The 12,080-nt window shown below is 44.0% G+C and overlaps 1 non-coding gene across 1 annotated transcript; it reads left to right on the top strand.

Moving 5' to 3' along the window:
- Window positions 1–11,187: 11,187 nt before the first annotated feature.
- LOC116477621 (U6 spliceosomal RNA) lies at window positions 11,188–11,294 on the top strand. Its single transcript, XR_004250564.1, has one exon. It is a non-coding gene; the product is annotated as a U6 spliceosomal RNA (small nuclear RNA).
- The last annotated feature ends 786 nt before the right edge of the window (window positions 11,295–12,080 follow it).

Below are 12,080 nucleotides of genomic sequence, written 5' to 3'. Positions count from 1 at the left end.
GGGAAGCTTCCGTGCTTGTCTTTCTCCACCCTGAAATTATCTCTGGCTCTGGAAACGCTATTTTTTGTGACATTCTCCACCCAACATGGCTTTGCAAAATATGTGTTCTACTCACAGCTTGACTGGTGTACTGACTCCTGATGAAGCTACCAGGATCTGGTGGGAATCATCTGATCCAGATGTGAGGTGGCATCTTTCCTCTGCTGGCCTGTTTACCTGACCATCGTGTTTCCAGTAAGGCCTGATAGGAATTTTACAAGCCTACAAAAGTTCCTTTCGAAAGCTCAAAGTTTCCCTGGAATCACACCTTAAGTTTTTGTTTTTCTGTGTATGGAATGCTTCTATATTTTCCAGAGAAATTTTAGAACAAACTTCCATGGACATATTCTACAATCTAATCAGAACTTGAAATTACTCCACCTTTGAAATCTCAAGGCCCATCAATCTGTTTTCTGACCACCCCTCTCAGTCTGCCCAGCTTCCACTGTCTACCTCCTAGAGCACCTCATAGAGAGCACCAGTTCCCAAGCCTGCCTCCATCACCACGGCCACCTGCTCAGTTCAGGCACCCTCATCTCTTGCCCCAAATTCTGCAGCAGCCACAGCCTTCTGCCCGGAACCAGGTCTGCCCATTCTCCTCGCCCTCTGATGTGTCCCCCAACATAGCAGTAGTTTCCATAACTCATTCTGCCTGGTGCCCAGCAGATCTTTCTGGCCTTTCTGCATAGCAGAGGTTGGGAGCTTTACTGGACTGCAAAATTGCCTCATGGCTCTGTGCCGGGTCCCTGCTCCCTATTCCAGGACATCAGCAGACCCAGACTCACTTGAACTGAGAAGCAGTAGAAATTACTGGCTTTATTTTTTCAAAGTTAACATTATTGTTGTTTTTAAGGGTGACATTCTGAAACACCCTAGAGCCTGGAATCAGCACTTCATCTTCACGTGGGCCAAAAGCATATCTCTAATAGAAACTTCTGCCAGGCGCGGTGGCTCACGCCTGTAATCCCAGCACTTTGGGAGGCCAAGACGGGCGGATCACGAGGTCAGGAGATCGAGACCATCCTGGCTAACACGGTGAAACCCCGTCTCTACTAAAAATACAAAAAATTAGCCAGGCGTGGTGGCGGGCGCCTGTAGTCCCAGCTACTCGGGAGGCTGAGGCAGGAGAATGGGGTGAACCCGGGAGGCGGAGCTTGCAGTGAGCCGAGGTCGCGCCACTGCACTCCAGCCTGGGCGACAGAGTGAGACTCCGTCTCAAAAAAAAAAAAAAAAAAAAAAAGAAACTTCTAAGAAGGCTCTGATGACAAGGACTGAGCCTTTCTATTAAAATATGGTGTGTATGAGTAGCTATTCGTTGAGGAAAGAAATATGAGGAAAATTGGCCAAAATTGCATTTCCTCTCCCATGGTAATGAAACTTGGTGCAACAGCCTCTATAAATGATATAACACTGCCCTGTAGTGAGAAGTTGAAGAGCTCTTGTCAAATAATAACAGAAAGCTTTAAACTGAAAGTTATGTAAAATTTGAAGGAATTATCTTACAGTCCTGCTAATAACCCTGGCACGGTACACCCAGTACAGGCCACTAGAGCTGTTCTGTGGAAATCGTTGAATTGTTTATTTTGGTTTTGTTTGTTTGTTTCCCCTCTGCCCTTTCACATTCAGTTTTAAATTTTTTGTTTGCTTTCAATTTCTCTCTCTTTTTTTTTTTAATTTGAGACAGGGTCTTGCTCTGTTGCCCAGGCTGGAGTGCAGTGGTGTGATCTCAGTTCACTGCAGCCTCAACCTCCCAGGCTCAATCAATCCTCCTGCCTCAGTGTCCCATGTAGCTGAGACCACAGGTGTGCCACCATGCCCAGCTGATTTTTGTATTTTTGGTAGAGACGGGTTTTGCCATGTTGCCCAGGCTGGTCTTAAATTCCGGAGCTCAAAGGATCCACCCACTTCAGCCTCTCAAAGTGCTGGGATTACAGGTGTGAGCCACCATGCCTGGCTGAAAAATTGTGATTCTTATTTATAATCCACCATCTCTAACAGACCCTCATCATAGCTCCACTCCAGGGTCTTCTTGTTTTATAAAATATGAAGGAGTAGCTGTCAGTTAGGATGAGGGTCCAGAGGTAGTAAATATTACCTGTACTATTAGCCACCAAATTGGAGTCAAAAGGTGATCTGTCATGTCTAAAATTGGTATCATCTAGTAGTTGAACAAGGACTTCACATAAGACCGTGAAAGTGAGGCCTGAGCACTAACTTCATTGTTAGTGCCTTATTTCTGTGCTAAGGGCCATCAACCACCAGTGTAGGGTCCAGAACTCCGGCCTTGTATTTACATCTGCATCCTGGACACCTTCCGTCTTAGGTAAGTTCCAACAGAAAATTTCTCAATGGTGAGTGTTTTCCATTTCTTCCAGCATGGAGCTATTTTTATTAAATGATGGAATGTTATTACCATCTTTAAGTCTGCAGTCCTATATTCCACCGCCGTCTGACCTAATTCTGCCAGAATCTGGAGCACGGCAGAACCTGAGAGTGGTTGACAGGGCCAGCAGGATAAGAGAGAGTATCTGTAGTAAGCCTCTTTGCTGTCTTTGAGTTCTCCCTGATCTGACTCCATTTCTAAATTTTTATTTTGTTATTTTTAGAGTTGGGATCTTGCTCTGTCACCCAGACTGGAGTGCAAGTGGTCCGATCATGGCTCACGGTAGCCTTGAACTCCTGGGCTCAAGCAGTCCTCCCGCTTCAGACTTCTGAGTAGCTGGAACTACAGGCACACACCACCAAGCCTGGCTAAGTGGCTGGAATTTTTTTTTAAGAGAGTTTTAAGAGAGGTGGGGTTTTGCTATGTTGCCCAAACTGGCCTCAATCTCCCGGCCTCAAGCAACACCCCCTCCTTCAGTCTCTTCAGTTATTGGAAGTAGAGGCATGAGCCACCAAGCCCAGCTCTGACTCCATTTTTGAACTTCTTTTATTTCAGAAGTCTTCATCATTTCAGAAGAGTGATCGTAAACTGAGCCTGTCCACTCCCCTGACACCTTTCCCATGTAACCCATAAAAAGGTTGAGTTTTCTGCTTTTATCCCTAGGCTAGACTAACCTTTCAAGGTCCTTCCCCAGACCAAAGGTTAGAAAAGAATTCGCATTCTCACATTTCATGTTAAACCACATGTCCCTAGATTGTCAAGTCATACTTACAATAAAATAACTGGGCCAAGTATGGTGGTTCATGCCTGTAATTTTAGCACTTTGGGAGGCTGAAGCAGGAGGATAGCTTGATGCCAGGAGTTTGAGACCAGCCTGGGCAAGATGGCGAGACGCAGTCTACACATACACACACACACACACACACACACACACACACACACAAAAGTTTAAAATAAAATAAAATAAAATAATTGGTAAACTGAAGATGACTAAAAATTAGAGTTTCTCCTTAATGTTTCTAGGAATTATCTTGTCCTAAAACATCCAGTAATTCACTTTCCCCTTAATAATTAGAATTAGTTATCCCAGCCGATACAGTAACCCACATCTCTGCCTATTGGCTCAGTGGCATGAGGAAAACAAAATGGCGACTGAGCAGTCTTAGCTTCCAACTTAATGAGTCTGCAACTATGTTCCCTATTGGAAGCATTTTCTCCCTTAGCAACTAAGGCTTCTAAACCTGCAAGGAATAAGACAGTGGGGACAAGAAGCAAATATTCTTTAACTGGATTATTAGATGTATTCATGAGAGGGACCACTCTTACTCCACTCTCCTCCTTCCTATGCTTGTGTGTCCCTGCTGTAGAGAAAATAGCATCATATATTGGTTGCTGATGTAAAGAATGTACTGTTCTTCCATTTGTTAGGGTGCTGTATTTCTGCTGGCGCCATCACTGACCTTCAGCAGGTCATTCTCTCAGTAACCATGACCTTCATAGGTGATTCTCTCAAGCCAGCTGTTTCTGGGTGATAACATATATCCTAAGGTTAACATAAATTTCATGGTATGAGCCTGTTGCCACACCTCTTCCACTATAAAATTAGCCTTTTGGTCAGATGTATGGGATACCATGGTGGTAAAGATGACATTCTTGGCTGGGTACAGTGGCTCCTGCCTGTAATCCCAGGGCTGTGAGAGGCCTAGGCAGGAGGATTGCTTGAGGCAATCCACACGTGCTTTCCAGCTTTTCCAGCTTTAATGCTAGTCTCTACTCATTCTGACCACTAACCATGAAAAGAAAGGAGTTTGAACCAGCCTGGGCAACATAGCAAGATCCTGTCTCTACAAAGAATTTAAAAAGTTAGCCAGGCATTGTGGCATGTGCCTGTAGTCCCCGCTACTCTGGAGGCTGCGGTGGGAGAATATCTTGAGGCCAGGAAGGCTCATATTGGAAGGTACAGTGAGCTATGATTACAACATTTCACTCTAGCCTGGGTGATAGAACAAAACCCTGTCTCAAAAAAAAAAAAATGACATGGTTCTGGTAGAAGCATTAGGAACAAGGAAAAAAACTCTGGAAACATATCTATTCCCATGAGAGCACTTTCTGTCCTCAATGAAGGAAGGGTTCCTATGAAATCAGTTACCACCAGAGATTCCTGGCTAGTTTCTCTGGGGAATGGTGCCATACTGGGGACTCATCCTTGGCTTCTGCAGTTGGCAGCTGGGCACTCACTAGTGGTCATAGCCAAATAAGCTTTGGTGAGAGGATATAGATGTTGTTAAGCTTGTGTGCAGCTTCCATCTCTTCCATCTTGACACTTTGTACCTGGTCCACTGAGCAACAACTGGAGGGGCTGGGGAAGGAGGCCAACTGACATCTACACATCCAGTCATCTTGTCCACCTGATCGCTGAGTGACTCATCTGCAGTGGATGACCTCTGTTGGGTATTTTTGTGGGACATGATTGTCTTCATACTCTATGCCCATTCCAAGAGGCCCATCTATGTATCTCTTCTCCAGGTCATCCATGTCATGAAGCCATAGAGGCCATAGGAGTGGGTGAAGGAGAGACACTAAACAATGGTGAATCATGCAACCAATGGAAGGGGTTCAGTCAATGACTAAGTATGTCTATTTTAACTATATATGCAGGAATAAGGGAAATAACTAGATTCATTGGACCCACTGTCCAGTGATGGACTGAGGCCAAGAATCCATTTATCACATGATCTCCATAAGCCCTTGTTCTGACCAGAAGACCAGGTTGGCATTTTGTACACACTCAGAACCAGTGTATAATAGCTTCCAAACGGTTTGGGTATTTTCTCTCCCAATGCACAGTCATTTTAGTTAAGTGGCTGCAGGCCTTTCCAGGGGAGGCTTGGAGAAAAGTTTGTTTGTAATATATACTTACTGCCACATTGCAAGATCTTTCCTTAAAGGGACTGAGCCTTTCTCTCAATCAACGAACTATAGGCCTGAGACTGCCTTAGGTTTAATAATTGGGCATGAGGCAGTAAATTCCCACTGTGGTGACTTGAATCAGGTTTCTATTTTTTAATACTATAGATAAAGCCGCATCTTGGTAGACTGTCCATCTGTTCATTTCTAAGAACCCTACCATCAATTAGTTGCTACCACTGATCTTTGAAGGTCAAAGCATTCTAATAGCCTTTCTGTCCCTGCAACCTATTACCAGTTCTCACGTGGCATCTCCCACTACCATTTTTGGCAGTGCTTTTTGGGGTGCCCATCAGGTCCACATATCTCAGCACCACGGTAAATGGAACATCCTCTGAACCTTTCCAGGGTCATGGATGAGGGTGGCTGGGAAAATTGCACATTTAGGTCCACTCCAAGATTCCTATCTTCCTGAGATTTTGGATCTTTGACACCTTAGCCTCATTGACTCTAGACCACCACTGAATCCAGGCTTCAGTAAACTAGTCAAGCAAGTTGTTAAAGCCACTTGTGAGCACTCAATTAATTACTATAGCCTGAATCCATGTAAGTACACTCCTGGTGATAATTTCATGACTATCAAACTTACATTTCATCCTCTTTGGTCCAATGCACTTAAAATTCATCTTCACATTTGTTTTCCAGCTTTTCCAGCTCTAATGCTACTCTTTACTTATTCTGACCACTAACCATGAAAAGAAAGAAATCAAATTTGGAACTTTCAAAATAACACAGAGTAAATTTTTAAAAATGCATCTAAACTATTTTTTTTTTTTTTTTGAGATGGAGTCTCGCTCTGTCACCCAGGCTGGAGTGCAATCTTGGCTCACTGCAAGCTCCGCCTCCCAGGTTCACGCCATTCTCCTGCCTCAGCCTCTCCGAGTAGCTGGGACTACAGTAGCTGGGACTACAGGCACCTGCCACCACGCCTGGCTAATTTTTTGTATTTTTTTTTTTAGTAGAGACGGGGTTTCACCATGGTCTCGATCTCCTGACCTCGTGATCCACCCGCCTCGGCCTCCCAAAGTGCTGGGATTACACCGCGCCCAGCCTGCATCTAAACTCTTGATGGACAGGACACTTTGGGCTCACACTGATCACTGTGTGTAGAATATCCTCCTATTTCTCTCTGATTATCAAACTTTTCATGGTTACGTTAAGGAACTCTCTTTTCCCCCTAAACCTGGAAATAAGAGCTCCCTAGAGCAGTTAATGCTTTAAAACAGCACCTAATGGGGGCCGGGCGCGGTGGCTCAAGCCTGTAATCCCAGCACTTTGGGAGGCTGAGGTGGGCAGATCACGAGGTCAGGAGTTTGAGACCAGCCTAGCCAATATGGTGAAACCCCGTCTCTATTAAAAATACAAAAATTAGCCGGGCATGGTGGCACGCACCTGTAGTTGCAGCTACTCGGGAGGCTGAGGCAGGAGAATCACTTGAACCTGGGAGGCGGAGGTTGCAGTGAGCCAAGATCGCGCCACTGACTCCAGCCTGGGCGATAGAGCAAGACTCTGTCTCAAAAACAACAACAACAACAACAAAAACAAAACAAAACAAAGAAACAGCACATAATGAATCAGAGCAGGAACATTAAAAAAGTCACTTTAAGGAAAAGTGGAGACCCAGGCTGGCAGGACTTGATTTTATTTACATCAGTGGTTCTTAATTCTGTTTGGATAACAAATCACACTGAAAGTCTGATAAAAGCTATAAATTTTCTCCAGAGAAAATATGCATAGACACAAAATTTGCATTTAATTTCCAAGTGCTCAAGAATCCTAGTTATACAGACTGGGCATGCCTGTAGTTCCAGCACTTTGGGAGGCCAAGGCAGGAGATAAGGCAGGAGGATCACTTGAGCCCAGGAGTTCAAGACCAGCCTGGGCAACATAGCAAGACCCTGTTGCTACAAAAAATAAAAATTTAGCCAGGCTTGATGGCAAGCCTGGAGTCCTAGCTACTCAGGAGGCTGAGGCAGGAGGATCACAAAAGTCCGGGAATTTGAGGCTGTAGTGAGCTAGGATCATGCCACCCGCACTCCAGCCTGGTAACAGGATGACACCCTGTTCCTAAAAAAAGAAAGAATCTCTAGTTATCCAGTTCATAAACCCACAGTTAAGAATCCCACGCCCGTGTGGACTAGTTCAATGTATTAAAAGTATTTAAGAGTCACAAAGACACACACTATCAGTGTCCATCCAATATTATCCATGGTGGTGAGGACTCTGCACCAGGAAATCCATAAAATGTTCTGGTCCTGGGAATAGGATGGGAGTGTCACCTTCATTTGGCCTGAAACCATTAACCATTCAACTCATCAAATTCCCTTTGTTCTGAATTCATGCATGCCACATAAACTTCTGATTACAATCTGGCTCCTTGGGTAGCTGCCTGCAGGGCAAAAGTGCTCTGATTGGAGAATATGAGCACCCAGACCCCTCTGCAAAAAGAGTTCCAGTATGAATTAACAAACTGGCATTCTGGGGTTTTTTTAATACCGCATTTTCTGTGAGATTGATTGATGACAGTCCACATGTTAAAGGTGATTCTAGGTTTCTGAACTTGTGTGGCAGAGGGAAATGCTTAGATAGAAGATTTGATCTGTGTTTCTAAGCCTTCAAGGCAAAGAGAATATAATGTATTTGCCAAATTTCTAATTTAAACCACTGAAATGTATTGTCTCAGGACAAAGAGTCTGCCAGAGTCACTGACATTATTAATTTTTTTCTGGGTCTAAATGAGAAGAACTATGTACAGAATTTCAGACTCTTCTGCAAAACAAAGGGCTTTAAGTTATTTATATACATCTAGGAGTTACCAATACCAGTTACAGTCATGCAGTTTCCCTTGACAACCAATTATTATGCAGTGCTGTGGGATTCAAGGTTTCCTACCATAAGAAATAATCTTAAAATTTTGAAAACCCAATGTGCTTAAGGAGACTTTTCAGATTACTTTACAAAGTTGGTTTTTTTAAGGATATAAAATGTTGAACAGGATGGCTTCAAATAAAAATCCTTTATGTGACCTATAGTCTTGTGATTATTTTCACCTTCATAGTTCTCTAACAAGATCTTGGGAATGGTTTCATAGCTCTAAATTTCATCTCAGTCTTACACCTTAATCACACTTCTCTCTCTCTAGAATTTCTTTTTACTGGCAACTGACAGATAAGAAGGTTGCAGTGTTTATCTTCAGCTAAGTTTTTTTTTTTTTTTTTGAGACAGAGTCTTGCTTTGTCACCGAGTCTGGAGTGCAGAGGCATGATCTTGGCTCACTGCAACCTTCACTTCCTGGGTTCAAGCGATTCTGGTGCCTCAGCCTCCCGAGTAGCTGGGATTACAGGCACGCCCGGCTAATTTTTGTATTTTTAGTAGAGACGGGGTTTCACCATGATGGCCAGGCTGGTCTTAAACTCCTGACCTCAAGGGATCCCCCGTCTCAGCCTCCAAAAGTGCTGAGATTACAGACGTGAGCCACTGTGCCTGGCCCAGCTAAGATTTTATTAGCCAGAACTCAATGGGCAATGCAAGGTTTGTAGAAACCTAGGAATTAATAAATCAAATATGAAAATGATAAATTGAAAGAAAAATATATCACTCATATGTCATCCGGCACATGAACTGTCTCCTCAATCAAGTCTAATCTCTCAGTGTGGTCCCTAAGGCCTTCCACAAATTGACCCCTATCATGTATCTAGCTTCCCCTCAATCCCAGCTCATCTCTGTTTCAGCCGGGCAAACCGTGTCTTTGTGTGGGTTCCCTCAGAAGCCGACCACGAGTTAGAAGTGCAGGCAGTTTTGAAGCGAGGTGCAGGAGCCCCCTGCAGGAGACATAGAGAAATGATTGAGGGAAGCCAGTGAAAGGAGCATCATTAAGCTGACTGCCACAGAGTGCAACTAGAGCTTAACGCCACGGAAAATTCTGATTAAAGGTATAAAACACACCCCCTCAGAATCAGCTCACTAGGGATACAAGGGAACTGGGGTACTTTATACCAACTCTCGTCAGTTGAGGGCTGCTTGCTGGAGGGAGTGTTTGTTCCCCAGCACTTCCAGCCTGCAGAGCTTGGGTGGGTAAGACAGCTTTCTGTGGTTCTGGAAACAGTCCTCAGGTACAGAGATGCAACAAATACAGAGATGGCAGTGTCTGAGGGGAAAACAGGCAGACCTTGAGAGTCTCTACGACATCTGGCCCCTTCCCTAAATAAGTGTGCATTTCCAGTTTTTCTCTTTTCTCTTCAGAAAACTATTTACTTTTCTTCCTTCAGAGTTGTCTCAAAATCCTTCTCTCTCAAGAAGCCTTCTCTGAGTAACTCTAACCCATTCTGAGAGCAGGTGCGAAGTGTATGTGCCTTGAATGAATGAGGAACGCTTCTTCTATGTGGACAAGTTAGACTCAAGTGCCCTCCTTTGAGCAGACGCAGGCCCTGGGGACCACAGCCTAGCAAGTGGATAACATCTTTGTGAGAAGAAAATAGCACTCCTTCTGAAGCAGCTCCTGCTGGTGCACACAGCATGGGGAGTGACAGAGGGACTGGGCTTCAGTCCACATGCACCCCCTCGGCCAGGCATCTTTATACAGTGCAGAAGCCAGACAACAGTACCAAGGAAGCCCTACTTACTCTGATCATTCATTTTCTCCACAGCTGTCCAGAACTTACACATACTTAAACATAGTGGAGCCTTCCAGCAGAGCTCCATCAGATCAGATACTGAATGTGTAAATCTGGCAGCAGCTGCCTAAACATCTATTTGTGTTCGTTAATGTGTGTTGTGACTAAAGGAGAGGGGAAATTAGGTAGTCCAGAACCAACTGGGCGAAGACACAGGAAAACAGGAAATTGAAAATGATATCTTGCCTGTGTTCCAACTGTCCCTAGATGCTTTTTCCTGGGGGACTATGAAATATTCTCCACCTAATTCCCAAGATCATGGAACAGGATCTCTGTCTAAACCTGACATGCCCAAGAGCCATTGTATTTCAACTTCAAAATGATATAGGAGAAAGAGGTGACAAATGGGAAGGAAGTATGCTACCCACAGTTCAGATCCTGTGGGGAAATCTACAAGGAGTAGCAGTCCTGGATGGGTTCTCTCATGTGCTGTTTCCAAGTTAATATCAGTTCACCATGTGCAATGCTGAAGTTCAGAGGTCTTTTTTTCTTTGAACATTTAAAATTACATTTATGACATTATAAAAATAATTAGAATTTCACTTAAAATTGCTTCATGGTATCACTGAAACTATTTTAGTGTCGGTGTTGTCTTTCTTCGGATTATCTTCATTAATATGCATGTGTAGTTTTTCCATAGTCATCATTTTAATAATCACATAATTTCTTGGCACCTATTATTCAAACCTGCTTCTTGCTTTTCACTCTCAAAAGTAATTTTCTATAAACATCTTATGTATGTATATTTATAACAAATTGGGAAGTTAGTCGTCACTGGCCATCTTCTACGTTTCATACCTAGAAAGTCAAAACTTCCTGGTGTCTAGCTTTTGCAGTCCTTCCCCATAGCCAAGTTTATGCCACTGGCCTTTGTGGCCCTACCCCAGGCTGGGGGGTGATTCCTGACCTGGGGTGTGAGGTAGTCAGCACGTCTAGCTCAATAATCAATGGCACTGCAGTCACTGCTATGGTACCTTTGATACCTGGCTAGACACCAGGCTGGGCTAAGGGAACTACAAAGATGGGCCAGACAGGTTCCCGTTCTCAAGTATTTCCTCACCTTGAACTTTCTGGGTGCTCTTTTTCATACCCATACCCATCATGCTAACTTAATAAAACAATCATGTGCTCGCTTCGGCAGCACATATACTAAAATTGGAACGATACAGAGAAGATTAGCATGGCCCCTGCGCAAGGATGACACGCAAATTCGTGAAGCGTTCCATATTTTAAAAAAAAATAAAAAATAAAAAATAAAAATAAAAAAATAAAACAGAATCATTCGGAGTAGAACAGAATGTTCTATCAGAGCCTAAATGGACAAGGGAAATACAGAACCATGGCCTTCCACTGTGAGTTACCCCTCACAAGGGGCATCTGTTTTAAGGACTTGATTTCACAGTTTTCATTTCCAACAAAAATCTGACTAAAGGAAAAAGAAGGTGATTAACACAGTCAGGGGAACTTGAATGGGACGGGAGAGAGAGGCGGGAAAATAGCATATTCCTGCTCATCAACTGTCCTGAGGAACCGGGTTTCACCATTTTGACAAGGGACCATGTGGGACCAGGCAGCCAGCAGAGCTGCCCCAGGGGCCAGGGAACAATGACATGATATGGTTAAATTTTAGAATTTCCTAAGGGATGTTACTTCCCCACTTGGAATATTTGGTTATCCGCTCCCACACCCCCTCCTAATTACCACCACTTCCCCAGTCCTCAGCCCTTCCTTCACCTTCCCCTAAATTCTCATTTTCAGGAAGGACTTGGGTTAATTTAGATTCCAGTTTCTTATTCTGCTTATTCATTCACCCCACAAATTCTCCGATTTCCTGATTGGGAGCTCTGATCTTTTTTTTTTTTTTTTTTTTTTTTGGAGACGGCATTTCACTTTGTCGCCAGGCTGGAGTGCAGTGACGTGATCTCGGCTCACTGCAACCTCTGCCTCCTGGGTTCACGCCATTCTCCTGCCTCAGCCTCCTGAGTAGCTGGGACTATAGACGGCCGCCACCACGCACG

This window comes from Hylobates moloch, unplaced genomic scaffold (genome assembly GCF_009828535.3).
Source record: "Hylobates moloch isolate HMO894 unplaced genomic scaffold, HMol_V3 SCAFFOLD_11, whole genome shotgun sequence".
Lineage (NCBI taxonomy): Eukaryota > Metazoa > Chordata > Mammalia > Primates > Hylobatidae > Hylobates > Hylobates moloch.
This window is presented reverse-complemented; position numbering and strand designations above follow the sequence as displayed.